General features: G+C 55.3%; 1 protein-coding gene across 4 annotated transcripts in view; it reads right to left on the bottom strand.

Moving 5' to 3' along the window:
* The window catches only part of TOP1MT (DNA topoisomerase I mitochondrial), a 28,712-nt gene extending 24,821 nt beyond the window's left edge, over positions 1-3,891 (bottom strand). The window contains exon 1 of one of the 4 annotated variants that reach the window (XM_047785524.1): positions 3,390-3,891. The gene's annotated coding sequence lies outside the window, so the exon portion shown is untranslated. The remainder of the gene's footprint in view (positions 1-3,389) is intronic. The other 3 variants (XM_047785530.1, XM_047785531.1, XM_047785528.1) reach the window with 3 other exon arrangements.
* Positions 3,892-15,894: the final 12,003 nt, after the last annotated feature.

The raw sequence follows: 15,894 nt of genomic DNA, 5'->3' as shown, positions 1-15,894 counted from the left end.
ACCTACTCCACAGCTCACAGCAACGCCGAATCCTTAATTCACTGAGTAAGGCCAGGGATCGAACCTGCAACCTCATGGTTCCTAGTCGGATTCGTTACCCACTGAGCCACGACGGGAACGCCCCACTCTGTTTTCATATTCAGACTCTGCTCAAATTCAGTGAACAGGAATGTGGCAGAACAAAAACCATCCGATCTCTAAACATACGCAGAAGAAACACCTGACAAAACAAACCAACCCCTCTCATGATAAAAAAGAAAAACCAGGGAGTTCCCATTGTGGCTCAGTGGAAATGAACCTGACCAGTAACCATGAGGACACAGATTCTATCCCTGGCCTCACTCAGTGGGTTAAGGATCCAGCATTGCCATGAGCTGCAGTGTAGGTCACAGACGCAGCTCCAATCCTGAGTGGCTGTGGCTGGCGTGTAGGCCAGCAGCTGTAGCTCTGATTTGACCCCTAGCCTGGGAACCTCCATATGCCATGGGGGCAACTCTAAAAAAGCAAGAAAGAAAAAAAAAAAGAAGTTACAGAAGATCTCAATAAATGGCAATCACCCCACATTCATGGATTGGAAGACTTCACTTTGCCAAGATGGCAACACTCCCCGAAGCCATCCACAGAGAAAAGCCAGCCCCTACGGAAAGACTGGCTTCTTGGCAGAAATTAACAAACAATCCTAGAGTTCACACGTAAAGACAAAATACCCAGAAGAGCAGAGCCACTCCTGGAAGAAAGGAGCAAATCGCATTTCCACGCTCCACCTTGAGGACTCACAGGAGTTCCGGCTGCGGCACGGGTCGCAGCGACAACTCGGCTTCACTCCCGGCCCAGGAACTCCCATGTGCTGCAGGTGCAGACAAAAGAAAAAAAAAACTTAGTAGTAGTTCTGCTCTAGCACAGTGGGTTAAGGATCTGGTGTTGTCACTGCCGCAGCTTGAGTTGCTGCCATGGCATGGGTTCGATCCCTGGCCTGGAAACTTCCACATGCCTCAGACAAGGCCCCAGAAAAGACAGCACAGTGTTAGCATAAGGATAAAACACAGATCAACGGAGGACGACTCAGAGTCCAGAAATCAGCTCACACATCTATGGCCACTGACCTTCCCCAAGGAAGGAAGATGATTCAGTACGGAAAGGGGTCGTTTCAACCGGTAGTGCTGGACTATCCACATGCAAAGAAAAAGTGAGACAACGTCCTCAAAAGTTGACTTAAAATGGATTAAAGACCTAAAGCCAAAACCACAAAACCCGAAGAAAAAAACAGGTATGACTGTTCATGACTGTGGATTAGATTCTGGTCTTTACACAAGACACCAAAAGGACAAGCAAACAGGAGTTCCCGTCATGGCTCAATGGTGAACGAACCCAGCTACCATCCATGAGGTTGTGGGTTCGATCCCTGGCCTTGCTCAGTGGGTTAAGGATCTGGCATTGCCGTCAGCTGTGGTGTAGGTTGCAGACACAGCTCGGATCCTGCGTTGCTGTGGTGTAGGCTGGTGGCTACAGCTCCAATTAGACCCCCACAGCCTGGGAACCTCCGTATGCCATGGGTGTGGCCCTAAAAAGTATTTAAAAAAAAAAAGAAAAGAAAAGAGGATAGACAACATACAGAAAGAGAAAAAGATACTTGCAAATTATACATGAGTCTACTGCTCAGAAAGAACTCTTACATTTTAACAATAAGAAAACAAATAACCTAACTTAAAAAAACAGGCAGGAGTTCCTGTCATGGCGCGGTGGAAAGGAATCCGACTAGGAACCATGAGGTTGAGGGTTCGATCCCTGGCCTCGCTCAGGAGGTTAAGGACCTGGCATTGCTGTGAGCTGTGGTGTAGGTTGAAAACGAGGCTCGGATCTGGCGTGGCTGTGGCTGTGGTGTAGGCCGGCGGCTGTAGCTGCTATTCAACCCCTAGCCTGGGAACCTCCATATGCCGAGGGTGCGGCCCTAAAAAGACCAAAAAAAAAAAAAAGGCAAAGCAACCGAACAGACATTTCTCCAAAGAAGACACACAAATGGCCAATAAGCACACAGGATGCATCCTTAGCCAACAGGGAAATGCAAATCAAACCCACAACGAGGGACCATGCCACATCCAGCCATTTCATATGGCATCGCACGTCCCCTGGCACGTGGCAATTCAGGAGCAGGCACAAATAACCCCTTTTCACACACAAGAGGAGCAAGGCTCAGAAAACCACCTTCCCTAGAATCACGCTACTGCTGAACGTGGAGCGGACGTCAACAAAGACCACTGTGACCCCAGGCCAGTGCCCAGTTGCGGCGTCCATCACACCCCTTCACAAGGCAGGGCCAGCACTGCCCAGCAAGGCGACACGAGCCGGATGCGGATTTTAAACTGTTTAGAACCCAGAACAGGCGAACTTGATTTCTTAGATATACCTAATCTCAACCAAAACATCCAAAATAATGACAACATGCAAATCAATGTAAAACACCGGTAAGTTCACACACCCTTTCGCTCCTAATTGAAGTCAGTGTGCAGTTTACACCCAGAGTACGTCCTCACTGGGACATCACATCTCGGGCTGTCACAGCCTCGTGTGGCTGCGTGTGGGAGAGCGCATGGGAAATGGCTAAGACCACGGCGTCCAACGTCAGGAGCTGTGTGACCACAGGCAAGTTACTTAACGTCTCTGTGCCCTGGTTTCCTCAAGGAAATGTGGAGGTAACAGCACCTGCCTCATTCAGGACCAGCCAAAGGCGATGCAGACGCAGAGCAGGCGCTTCATCACAGCGGCCGGCACTGGCGGCCCCTAAAACCTACCTTTCTTTTTGTCTTGTTGCTTTTTTTTTTTTTTCTCTTCCTGTCTTTTTCTCTTTTTAGGCCTGCACCTGCCGCATACGGAGGTTCCCAGGCTAGGGATCCAATTGGAGCGGAGCTGCAGCTGCTGGCCTACACCACAGCCACGCCAGATCCAAGCCACATCTGCGACCTACGCCCCAGCTGACGGCAATGCCAGATCCTTAACCCACCGAGCGAGGCCAGGGATCAAACCCACGTCCCCATGGATACTAGTCAGGTTGGCTTCCCCTGAGCCTCGACGGGACCTCCCAGCACGCTATGTTTGGGCTGCCCCTGCACGAGAGCCCTCCCCAGCCTCCCTCCACGAAACCCCAACAGGCCTACAGGCCGGCGGCAGAGGCCAGCGCGCGGACCGCCTCTCCTCCCCCCCCCCCCCCCGCCCCCCGCCGCCCCGGGGGCCGGTGGAGGCGGGGAGGCCCCTGGGGGTGGAGACAGGCCACGGGCGGGGGCGGGCCTGGGCTGCGGGGGCGGAGCCTTGCTTCGGAGGCGGGGCCTGGGCGGGGCCTGGTGAGGGGCGGGGCCTGGTGAGGGGCGGGGCCTGGGTGGGGGCGCAGGTCCTACCATTTCCACGTGCCTTCTCCCTCCGTCTCCGGCCCCTCGCTGGCCTCGCGGTTCCTTTTCCCGACTTTTCCTCCGGATGTCGCACCGACCAGCTCCTCTGCGCCTCTGCCCGTCTCCGGGCCACACCGACGTCCCTCCTGCCGCTGCCGCACGTCCTTCCTGGGCGCACCGCGGCCAGGCCTCGCGGCCTCTCTCCCCCGCGCTCCATCCCCTCCGCTCAGTTCCTTTGCTTCTGGAGCTCCTGCCCCCGCTGCGTTGCCCTTCCTCCTTTTCTTGTCTTTTCTGGACACCACAGTCTCTGAGGAGCACTTGCCACCCGCACTGAATTGCTCACCGCCTTCTGGCTTAGCTTCCCCGACAGCCGAGGGGCCTCTGCCCTCCTCGCCCTCACCTTGGAGCGGCGTCCTCCCCGCCGACCCTCCTGCCTTCTCCGTGTCCCCGGCCTTCCCCGCTGTGGCCGCTTCTCCCGCCACTTGCGTGTCCTCCTTGCAGCCCTCAGCTCCCGTGTCCCTGTCGCCTGCCTGTGCGGCCTCCCCGATGGCTCCCAGCCCGAGGGCCCTCCCGGCAGCCCCCCTCCAGTCCCCACTGCCCTCCCGCGGCCCCAATGCCCTGCACCGGCTCCCTGCACCTTTCTCCTCACGCCCTTCCCGCTTCTCCTCTGCGCACTTTTTCCCTCTATTTTTGGTCTGATTGCGCTTCCTTTTCAGCCGGTCGCTGCCCTGGCTTGCATCTGTGGGCTCCTTGTCTCCCTCTCCCAGGGTGCCGGGCCTCAGGGCCTTCTCGCCGTCTTGCCCGCTGAGCACAGCCTGCAGCGCCCTGTCCTCAGAGGACCCCTGGAGAACACCAAGGGCCACCTTCCTCTCGTCTCCAGGGCCTCCTCGTGGCCTCGGAGTGCGGACAAAGCCGGTCCTGAGAACCCACCTGAAGGAGCTTACCTGGCCTTTTTTCTTGGATGGTTTTTCATGGTTATGTGTCTTCAGTGGCTGGGTGCTCTGTGCAGATCTAGGACACAAAACTCGACATAAATACGTCATCTGCTGCTCACTTAGCTGACCATTTTGAAAAGAGAGCGAAAGATTCAAAATAACCCACAGCATCGACTACAAAGTCTCCAGTCTTTTTTCATTTTTTTGGTCTTTTGCCTTTTCTAGGGCCTCGCCCACGGCATATGGAGGTTCCCAGGCTTGGGGTCCAATCGGAGCTGTAGCCGCCAGCCTACACCACAGGCAGAGCAACACCAGATCCAAGCCGCATCTACAACCTACACCACAGCTCACGGAAATGCCCGATCCTGAACCCACTGAGTGAGGCCAGGAATGGAAGCCACAACCTCACGGTTCCTACTCAGATTCGTTTCCGCTGCGCCACCACGGGAACTCCCCAAAGTCTCCAGTCTTTTAATGGCCCTTCTTCTGTTGTTCCCAATATACATGGTAAACAGGAGTAGTGTGTCCCTATTTGTGTGACCTCTGTGAGCAGGGGGCTGATGAGCGCGACTCCAACCTGACACTAACGGGCTGCTGGAGGTGCAAAAGCACCACCAGCCCGTCTCCTGCAGCAGGAGACCTGCTGGGCCGTGGAGCCAGCCACATCACCCACCGGGTCCGCCCCTGCCCCCGTCTACACAACTGCCAGGGACCAGCAATTTAGAAAATGATCTTTGCGAACTAGCCCTTAAGAAGAAGTAAGTGTAAGAAGCCATATTCAGACACAAACGAAACAGAAAGACCAGACATGACAGGCCCAGGTGGGAATGGGCGGGGGGGGGGGGGGGGGGGGGGCCCGGGCCGTCACCCAAACACCTGCACAGACAGCCCTGCGGAGGGCCAGGCACCAGGTCGTGAGGACAAGGCAGGGCCAGCACCAGCTGACTGGCCGCCAGGGTCTTCACAGCCACTGGGATGGCCACAGCCAACCAGATGGGCCAGAACAAGGGCTGATGGGGCGGGGGGGGGGGGGGGGGGGACAAAACCAGCCCCCTGCCCTGGGGACAGGGTGGCGGCCGCTAGGCGAGGCAGACAGAGTCGCCACAGCCCAGCAACTCTACTCACACTGTCCACACGGACACTGTGCCTCAGTGCCCACAGCGGCACCGTTCACAACCCAAGACGACCACCAGCCGATGAGCAGATAAGCACAAAGAGGACCGTTCAGAGTAAAACCCGAAAAAGGAATGAAATGCTGATACCCATGCAGCAACGTGGGCGAATCGCGACAGGATGCTAGGTGAAAGAAGCCAGGCATGAAAGGCCAAGCACACGGCCCACGTTTGAAACACCCCAACAGGCAAATGCGTAAAAATAAAGAGCTGATGAGACGTTGTCTGGGGGCTGCTCCCAGTGAGGCTCAGCAGTGACGAACCCGACTAGGATCCATGAGGAAGGGGGTTCGATCCCTGGACTCACTCCGCGAGCTAAGGATCCAGCACTGCCGTGAGCCGCAGCGCAGGTCACAGACGTGGCTCGGATCTGGCGTTGCTGTGGCTGTGGTGCAGGCCGGCAGCTGCAGCTCTGATTGGACCCCTAACCTGGGAGTGTCCATATGCTGCAGGTGCGACCCTAAAAAATACCAAAAAAGAGTTATGTCTGGCCAAGCAGTTCTGAAACATCTCAGCCACTCTAGCACTGTGACCTTTCCCGAAACAGCCCGCACTAGGACGCACGTGGGCCTGTGTCCCCAGGTGCCTGCGTCCCAGGTGCCTGCCCAGAGCACCGCCACCAGGGGGAGCCAGGGAGGCCGCAAACTGCGGAAGTTAAAGGGAGGGGCGCTGCTCCCCCGATAGCAGGTCACCAGAAACCAATAAACTCCACGCGACAGGACTGGGAGGAAACGTGACATTAGTCCACTCCTGTACTCCACAGCCCCAGGCTCCATCCCAGAATGCAACTACTATTTAGAACAGGGCTCCAACTACATGACTGATTTCGGTTTTTGCTTTCTTTTTTTTTTTTTGGCTGCACCCCTGGCATGGGGCAGTTCCCGGGACTGGCACAGAACTCATGCCACAGCAGCAACTCAAGCTGCTGCAGTGACAACGCGGGCTCCTTCACCCACTGCGCCACCTGGGAAGTCCCCAAACACCTGATCCTAAAGCTTGGGTTCCGTTCACGGCAAACTGATACGCAAATCCTGTCATCGAGCCGGGTGTGTGTTTCCAGCACCAAAGTTTCCAAGAGCAAAACCTACCATGCTTTTTCCATCGGGTTTTTGTGGTTGTTGTCGCTCTACTGGACAAAGGGAGTGATTTACCCTATCATCTGACACAAGGAAGGGGTGGAAAACAGACCGGCTCCCAAAGGAAGCAGCCAGAGCTGCAGGCTGAGGCCGTTTAGGTGACATGCACGCTCTACTTCGAAAATGACGGGCTTACACTGATTGTCACCTAGTTTACAATTCCTGCCGACGAGACCCTTCATTTAAAATAAAAACCACACAAAAAAAGAGCGAGCGCAGCTGAGGGGCTGGGCCTCAGGACAGCAGCCTACACCTCGGCTCGCACAGAAGGTCCAGGGGATTGATTTCCTGCAGGGCAGCAGCTCACGTTACCCCTCGTCCTACGTTCTACCGGATTCTTAGCTTCTGCCTGAGTGAGGGCAAAGACTGGAGGAGAACAGGGAACTCGGGTCCCGGTTCCACGGCCGAGGCCGGACCAGGACAGAGGTGACGTCACTGCCCCTCCCGCCGCCCCAGCATCACCACGTCCGCCTCGCCTCCCGCGGAGAAGAAGGGGACACAGAATCAACCGTACCTGGTATCTTTTGAAACAAAAAACGTGCTTTCTTCTTTCAGACGCTGCTATGGGTCATGAGAAAACAGAGTGTTACTGAGGCTCATGGCCGTGTTGCAGCAAGTGGCTAGAACGCCCGTGAAGACACTAAAAAAGACCATCACCAATGGGTCCTGCGTGCGGCCCCTGGGAAGACCAAATGTGACCCTCAGGAAGGGACCAGCAGCAGTCCAGTCCACCGTGACACCCTGAGCGGGGGGCCGCCTGGTCCTTAAAACCCAGCAAGAGGGAGGTGGCCCCGGGTCAAAGGATTCGAGCTGTGCACCACCCACCCCCTCCCAGGACTGATTCCAAGGCCCGAGCGCCACACGGGCGCAGCGCACCTCCCGAGGCTGGAAATAAACGTCCTCTGAGTGAACACAAAGGGTGAATTTTACAAACCATCCAAATGACGTGGAAGCCAAGGAACCCGTAAAAACGATGCAAACAAACCTACGGAAGACTCTTAAGTTTAAAACTGGAAGCTGAACGTAAAGGAAAGATTCAAACCTGCCCTTTCCCACGCACTTCCTGACTTTTTTGGTCTGGCCCCTTCACGTTCCGTTTCTTTGGGTTTTTTACTTTCATCTGGTCAGGATTCTCCCTCTTCCTTTAATGAAAGAAATATTTTAATGTGAGTCCCAAGGGAGGAAATGCGAAGCCAACATTGAAAGGAGATCTCACTGGAAGAAACACAAACAGCACAGAAAAGTGACAGGAGAGCCCCTCCCCCTCCCCGCCGGACACCAGACTCCTTGCCCACAGCCCCCTGGGCTGTGTCTGTACACACACTGTGCCCATCCCGTCTTCCACCAGGGCAGGGACAGGCTCCTTAGACTCGGCCATTTCAAGAGGTGAGGCAGCTCAGTAATTTAAAATCACAATTAGGGAAGTTCCCAACGTGGCTCAGCAGTAACAAATCCAACCAGTACCCATGAGGGCACAGATTCAATCCCCGGCCTCTCAGTGGGTTAAGGATGTGGCACTGCCATGAGCTGTGGTGTAGGTCGCAGACACAGCTCAGATCTGGCCTTGCTGTGGCTGTGGTGTAGGCTGGCGGCTGCAGCCCCGATTCACCCCTTAGCCTGGGAACTTCCATATACCGTGGGTGTGGCCCTAAAAAAAAATAAAATAAAAGCACGATTTGCCCAGCAAAGGCCACTTCTCTCCAGAAGTGTTCATTTACCTTGTGGGGACAAGCTTATCCTTCACCGAGAACAGCTTCAAATCGAACGTTTGACCGTCTCCCATTACCTCTTCTGTATCCATAATTGTGTGTCTTCAACTATAAGAAAACACAGAGCTGAGACCATCACAGAGGAGACCAAGGAGGCAGCAGGTCAGTCCTCCAGGAGGTTATCCTGGGCCCACGTGGCTGGGACAGTCCCCCTCTTGTCTTACTCGTGGCTGGTGGTCCCACTGGCTGAGTCTACTTCCCAAACAGCAACAGTGACCTCATCAACCCACAACCAAGAGCAAAGCAAAGGCACACTGCTGGCGAAGTCTCCACGGAGCCGCTGCGCCAGGACGTGCCAATCATTCCTGACCCACCATTACAGAATTAGTCTCTCTAGGAACATTCTCCTGTGCTTTATATGTCATCTTGAAATTTTTAAATATCACAATTAACCATCTGAAATGCAAGCATAAACCTCACTGAAAACAGCCCATTTGCCAATTCTGGCTGAGTGAGTCTTCATGACTTCAGATGCATCCGCCAAACAGAAAAGGGGGGAAAAAAAGCTGTAAACTCGAGGTGTTGCAAGATGAGCACGAGGAGGCAGGTGATAGGAAAAGGCAGGCGGATCAGGGCTCAGGCGGACAACCGAGCCCCTAAGGTGGACTCCAGGGCGGCCCCAGGCAAGGACTGGAGCCCAGGGAACCCAGCGGAAATGCTCCTGGGAGCGTCGGTCAGGCGCAGGGTGGAAGCAGGAGGCCCCTGCGGGCCACCGCAGGTCCTGCAGGGAAGGGGGGATGTGCCCTCAGGCCGTCCCACCTGCAGCTCTTCGCGGTTGGGACCCACAGCGACCGCAACGACGCCACGAGCCCGCCGCCCCGCAATGAAGTCCGCGCGTGCGCAGCGTCGCCCCCACGTGCCGCACCTCGACGCCGCGCGGGGGCCGCTGGGAAGGCAGGCTGTGCAAGTGCGTGGGCGGGGGGGCCTCAAGGGGAGGTGAGGGGCGGGGCGGGGACGTGCTCACGTCGGCAGGGGGCGGGGCGGGGCCTCCGTGGGAGGGGCGGGGCCAGTGAGGCCCGGGCCCGAGTCTCCCAGGGGTGTGAGCACGTGCGTGCACCTGCGTGTGGGGCTGTGGGACGGCCCCGTGGGGCATGGATGTGAAGGTGCAGGCCCTGGGGGCAGTGCCAGGTTAGGGACGATAACAACAGGCTGCCGTTGCATTTAAAGCCACGAATGGGCCTCGATGGGCAGGACGGTCTTGAGGAAGGGAGCCTCGCAGGACACCCATTGCCTGGTGCAATGAGGGCCGGCAGTGCGGATGGCCGCTGAGGATCGTGGGAGGTGGAACAGGAGGAGTTGGGGGGGGGGGCTGTCCTCTGACCCTAAAGCCCCATCACAGTCAAACGGCCTAAAAGCACACTTTTGGGGGGAACGGTGGCGATGGTTAAAACATGCTCCCCGTTTTACAATTTGGTGCGTTTGTTTGAGGTTATTAAAGATGCCGTTTGCCTGCCTTCTTAACAAATGGACGTTAGGTAAATAGCTGTTTTCCTGCTTTGGTGAGTAATGGCCAGTCGGAAGCCTTCTGCCGCGTCGACGGCCTCACACACTGCCAGCTGAGCATGTGATGCGGCGGCTTTGCATAAAGATGGCATCTCATCTACAATTGCGCCTGGATTTGCTCAAGCCCCACGGAAGCCGAACTCATTTTATTCCGAACGCCAGAGGAACGATAACCAAAAAAGGATGCCATGAAGGCGACATCTATCACATGCTTCTTAAAAACCCCGTTGTCAGCACCAGCGACAATGGCATTGCCGCTCAGTCACTGAGATTAAAAATTAGTCATACGTGGAAAACAGAAACAGGTTTTCAGGGAAAAGGAAGCTTTGGTTCCACTGAATTATGCCCCTTTTTTGCTTGGTAAATAAATGATGCATATTTTCTGATGATATATACTTTCGGAGGTAGCTATGTCGAGGAGGTCCCGGGTTTGGGATAGGAGCTTTGTTGTCTGTTGACTGACTGGGCAGGTGTCAAAAAATTTTTATAAATTATACCCCAAACCGTGTGACAGCATGATATTCAGTTGTGACATGAGAGTTACCTCCACCCAGAATCTGAATCTTTCTGCATTAGGTCACAAAGGAAGGAGTCCTGAAAATTACGCATTTTTCTTCTAGATGGCAAGGCTGCCCATGCCCTCTCACCCCTTAAACCTGCTCAAACCCGCCCTCTGCCTTCTGTGCAGCCACAGGACAGCCAGAGCCCTCGCCCCGCCGAGCCCCACGCCCTGTCCTTAGCCATCCCCCCCACCTCCCCCACCCCCCCTACCCCCACTCCTGGGACCTGCAGCAAGCTTCCTGGGCCCGTCCTCAGCGGGGGCCTTGCTTCCTCAGTCACCGACAGGTAGAAAGGGCCCACAGGGGGCATCCACATCCTCCCACCTTTGGTCCTGTCTCCTGCCTGCCTGCCCATCCCTCTGCCTTCTCCCGTTACTGTGGTTGGACTGTTTGTCCCTGTGTTAAAGGCCAGCCAGCCCCTCGGTCGTCCCGACCCCACAGCCAGCTGCTCGCAGTCCTATCCCCCCACCCCAGAACAGAACACCCCAGAAGTGTACCCACTTCTCTGTCTCCCTTCTCATCCCCGTCAAAGCAGCCCCTTGTCCCTACCCCCTGCTGGGACAGCTCCCCCACATTCCCCAGCTTTATCCCGCTGACGTCTGCAGCATGAGACATGCCTCAGTCACCGGCTCTCCTGGGACCCCATCCCCCGCAAGGTTTCTGGGTGGCATTTGAGCCAGCCCTGCCGCTCCTCCTCTTCCTGGCCTGCCCGGCCCTCTGTCCATGACTGTTCCACCACACGTGGCTCTGCCGCAGCATGCTCCCCACCTGGCCGTGGGATCTGCTGCAGAGGACGGCGGGACGTGGGGAGAGGGCCACGCAGGGACTCCAGCCGTCTGCCCACAATCAGACCAGTACATGCCAGCTACTCACACCAAAGCTCTGGGCAGCTCTGGGTGTCCTCACCTCCTGCTGTTCTAAGGATGAAACTAGGTCCCCAAAGTGGCCAGAAAAATGCCCACGGAGCCGGGCTACTCTGCCAAATTTTCAAGGACAGTAATTGGCTCCCCCCTTTCCTTGGACTTCACCCCAAAGCATGCCATCTTCACTGCTTGGAGAGAGACACCCCCCCTCCCTCCCCACGTGGACACTCAGCACCTTCGTGTCGGGAGGACGAGAGCGCAGACCTGGCCCGGGAAGGGCCCACAGAGCCCCTCCCACCGGGGTCCATGGCCGGGAGCCCCAAGGATAGACTGCGGACCTTTCTCTGTTCCCCAGCGGCTTTCATATGTGCCCTCTGCAAGCCAAGGCTCTCCGTGGCCCTTTTCCCCCAACTGATTCTCAACTCGCTTTTAAATAAGAATGAATATGAATGTCTGTTCCCTGAGCCTTTGACAGCCCTGCACTGGCCCCGTGACTTGCGTGGGATTGATGGCCCCGTCTCACCAGGAAGCCGGGTGCATCTTCTACTGAAGGCGGTTTCCAAAAGATGAATGGCTTTCTCACGACCACAAAATTGTTGATTGTATTTACAAACAATTCCTTTTTCACGTTCCGTTGACTCTTCTCCAGCGTTGGTCCCTTGGTGACACCCGCACGGCTGATGCATCGGAGGCTATTACCACCATTGATTAAGGCTTCCCGTGGTCCTGCGCTGCCTGATCCCCCATTTGTCACAGACAAGTGGCGCACCCCCAGCAGTATATCATGCTCCCTCGGGCGTCACGGCTATTTATTCTTCAGTGTATGTCGCGGCCCCTCTCAGTACAGGCGGGTACCAAAACTCCAGAATCTCCACGTGCCACAACCGTGAGCAAACACATGAGTCATGGAATTCTTTGCCAGTCCTGTGCCTCCAGAGCCTGACTCCTCTGCCCCTCGTTCGGAAAAAAATGCAAATGTAAATAAACAGTGTCGGCAACGTCCCTCGTAGAGACTTGGGACCAGAAAGAAAGCCGACGGAAGTGCCACCGCCTTCACCAAGTCACTGGACATTTAGCTTTGAACTGAAGGACCCCAAACCCAGCCCGCTGCCAGGGGCCACTGGGGTCGTATTCGGGTTTTGTTTGTCTGTTATTGCGTCAACGCCGACGTTTTCACTTGGCAGCCGTGATTTCGAAATGCAGGGTCACAGGGGCCGGCGGTGCCCGTTCACGTTCAAGCGTGACGCCTCACAGGCATTCTCTCTCCACCCCTGGGACAGGCTGCTGTCCCTTTATCCTTGTCACCGCTTCACACTACCAACCCCTCAAACACCTGCCCGTCCAAAGCCTCACAGGTGTGTGCCCTGGTGCCCGGTCTGCCCTTCCCTGCCTCCTGGTGCAGCACACCAGGTTTTCATACACATTGTCCCTTATATCCGGGGCACGACGCCACCAGCTGTTGGTCCCCAGCCTGACACCTGCACTTCAACACGCACCTCTCCAGCAGAGAGCCTGGAAGGCGGAAAACTACCTTCCCGGACTCCCTGCCCGCTGGATTCCAGCGAGACCCCGGGGAGAGCTGTGCTGGGGGAGGCAAAGGCAGTGGCACAGGCAGCAGCAGCCCTGGCTCCTGGGTGCACACTCCCGGGTTTTGCAGTGTCTGCAGGAGCCCCGCCTGGTGGGCTCTGGGCAAGCCCGCCTCCCGCCTCTGCTTCTCTAGACACCCCATGCTTTTGTGCCAATCCCTGTATTCAACCCCAGATCCCAGCAACGCCAGATCCGAGCCACGGATCTGCAACCTACACTGCAACTCTGATCCTTAATCCACTGAGTGAGGCCAAGGATCGAACCTGAGTCCTCATGATTACTAGTCAGTTTCGTTACTGCTGAGGCACAACGAGAATGCCAACATCTTATAATCTTATCCCATTTCTGAATGAAAAAATTCCCAGTTTGTATTTCTAGGATTTTTTTTTTAAGCAATTAATCTTGGGAGTTCCCCGTGGCACTGTGGATTAAAGATCCAGCATTGCCTACAGCTGTGGTTGGGATTCAGTCTAGGAACTGCCACATGCCACAGGTGCAGCCGGAAAAAATAAATAAATCAAAGCAATTAATCCTTTTTGTTTTGTTTTGTTTTTTTGTCTTTTTAGGGCTGCACCTGTGGCCTGTGGAGGTTCCCCGGCTAGGGGTCGAATCGGAGCTGTAGCCACCGGCGTCCACCACAGCCACAGCAACACCAGATCCAAGCCTCGTCTGCGACCTACACCACAGCTCACGGCAACACCGGATCCTTAACCCACTGAGCGAGGCCAGGGATTGCGCACCCACAAGCTCATGGTTCTTGGTCGGGTTCATTTCCACTGCGCCACGACAGGAACTCGAAAGCAATTATTCTTTAAATGGTCTCCTAGTCTGCTCAGGCTGCCATCAGAAAAATATCACAGGCTGGGCGGCTTAAACAACAGAAGTCTATTTTCTCACAGCATTGGAGGCTGAAGCCAAGATCAAGGTGCCGGCGTTCCTGTTGTGGTGCAGTGGTTAATGAATCCGTCTAGGAACCATGAGGTTTCGGGTTCGATCCCTGGCCTTGCTCAGTGGGTTAAGGATCCGGTGTTGTCATGAGCTGTGGCGTAGGTCGCAAACACGGCTTGGATCCCACGTTGCTGTGGCTCTGGCGTAGGCCAGCAGCTACAGCTCTGATTAGACCCCTAGCCTGGGGACCTCCATATGCCGGGGGAGTGGCCCCAGAAAAGGCAAAAAGACCAAAAAAAAATCAAGGTGCTGATTCAGTTCCTCCTCATCTCCCTGGTTGGCAGATCCCCTGGCTGTGTCCTCAGGGGCGGAGATGGGGGAGAAAGGTCAGGCTTTGGTGTCTTTTTCTCTAGTGACGTTGGTAATGCCGCCGCGGGGGCCCCACCCCCACGACCTCCTCTAACCCTAAACCCCTCCCAGCCCTGTCACCTTGGGCCTGTGGGTGATGACACAGGAATATGAGAGGGGGCACAATTCAATCCATAACATACAGTAGCTTAAAACTAGCTACCTTAAAAAAATCCCCCAAGGGCGCAGTGGGTCGGGCATCTGGCTGGCTTGTCACTACAGGGCCTTGAGTGGCTGCTGTGGTGCAGGTTCGATCCCTGGCCTGGGAATGTCCACATGCCCTGAGTGCAGCCAAAAAAATACTAGCTACCTTTCCAAATTTTCTAATTGTTTTTTTCTTTCCTTTTTAGGGATGTACCTACAGCATGTGGAGGTCTGCAGGCTGGGGGTTGAACTGGAGCAACAGCTACCGGCCTACTAAGCCATAATGGGAACTCCTCTAATTAGTTCTAACAGTTTTCTGGGTTGAGTTCAGTCCCAATTTTCTTGGGATTTTAAATTATGTAACCAAGAGTTCCCGCCGTGGCTCAGTGGTTAACGAATCCGACTAGGAACCATGAGGTTTCGGGTTCAGTCCCTGGCTTTGATCAGTGGGTGAAGGATCCGGCATTGCCGTGAGCTGTGGTGTAGGTCGCAGACGCAGCTCAGATCCTGCGTTGCTGGGGCTGTGGCGTACGCTGGTGGCTATAGCTCCAATTACACCCCAGCCTGGGAACCTCCAATGCCGCCAGTGTGGCCCTAGAAAAGGCAAAAAGACAAAAAAAAAAGTAATCATGTCATCTGAACCTAAAGAGAATTTTGTCTCCTTTCCCCTAATACTTGGTTTTCTCGCATTATTTCCCTAACTTAAAAGCCTTCCGGGGAGTTCCTGCTGTGGCTCGGCTGTAAGGAACCCGACCAGTGTCTGTGAGGACACGGGTTCAATCCCTGTCTCGCTCAGTGGGTGAAGGATCTGGTGTTGCCCTGAGCTTCAGTGTAGGCTGCAGATGTGGCTTGGATTCTTAGTTGCTGTGGCTGTGGTGTAAACCGGCAGCTAAAGCTCAGATTTCACCCCTAGCCTGGAAATCTCCATATGCTGAGGGTATGGCCCTGGGGGGAAAATAAGAGAGAAAAAAACCCCCAAAACTACTCTGAAGAACCGTCGTAGTAGCAAGCATTCATATCTTGTTCCTGATTTAAATGCCAGTGCCGGAGTTCCTGTCGTGGCTCCATGGTTAAGAAACCTGATTAGGGAGTTCCCGTCGTGGCGCAGTGGTTAACGAATCCGACTAGGAACCATGAGGTTGCGGGTTCGGTCCCTGCCCTTGCTCAGTGGGTTAATGATCCGGCGTTGCCGTGAGCTGTGGTGTAGGTTGCAGACGCGGCTCGGATCCCGCGTTGCTGTGCCTCTGGCGTAGGCCAGTGGCTACAGCTCCGATTCAACCCCTAGCCTGGGAACCTCCATATGCCGCGGGAGCGGCCCAAGAAATAGCAACAACAACAACAACAACAACAACAAAAAAGAAACCTGATTAGGAACCATGAGGTTGTGGGTTTGATCCCAGGCCTTGCCCGGTGGGTTAATAATCCGATATTGCCATGAGCTATGGTGTAGGCCGGCAGCTGCAGCTCCAATTCGACCCCTAGCTTAGGAACCTCCATATGCCATGGGTGCGGCCCTAAAAAGACAACAATAAGTAAATAAATAAATGTC

Source organism: Phacochoerus africanus, chromosome 6 (genome assembly GCF_016906955.1).
Source record: "Phacochoerus africanus isolate WHEZ1 chromosome 6, ROS_Pafr_v1, whole genome shotgun sequence".
Taxonomy (NCBI): domain Eukaryota; kingdom Metazoa; phylum Chordata; class Mammalia; order Artiodactyla; family Suidae; genus Phacochoerus; species Phacochoerus africanus.
The sequence above is the reverse complement of the archived record's forward strand: the minus strand, read 5'-3'. Positions and strand labels throughout refer to the sequence as shown.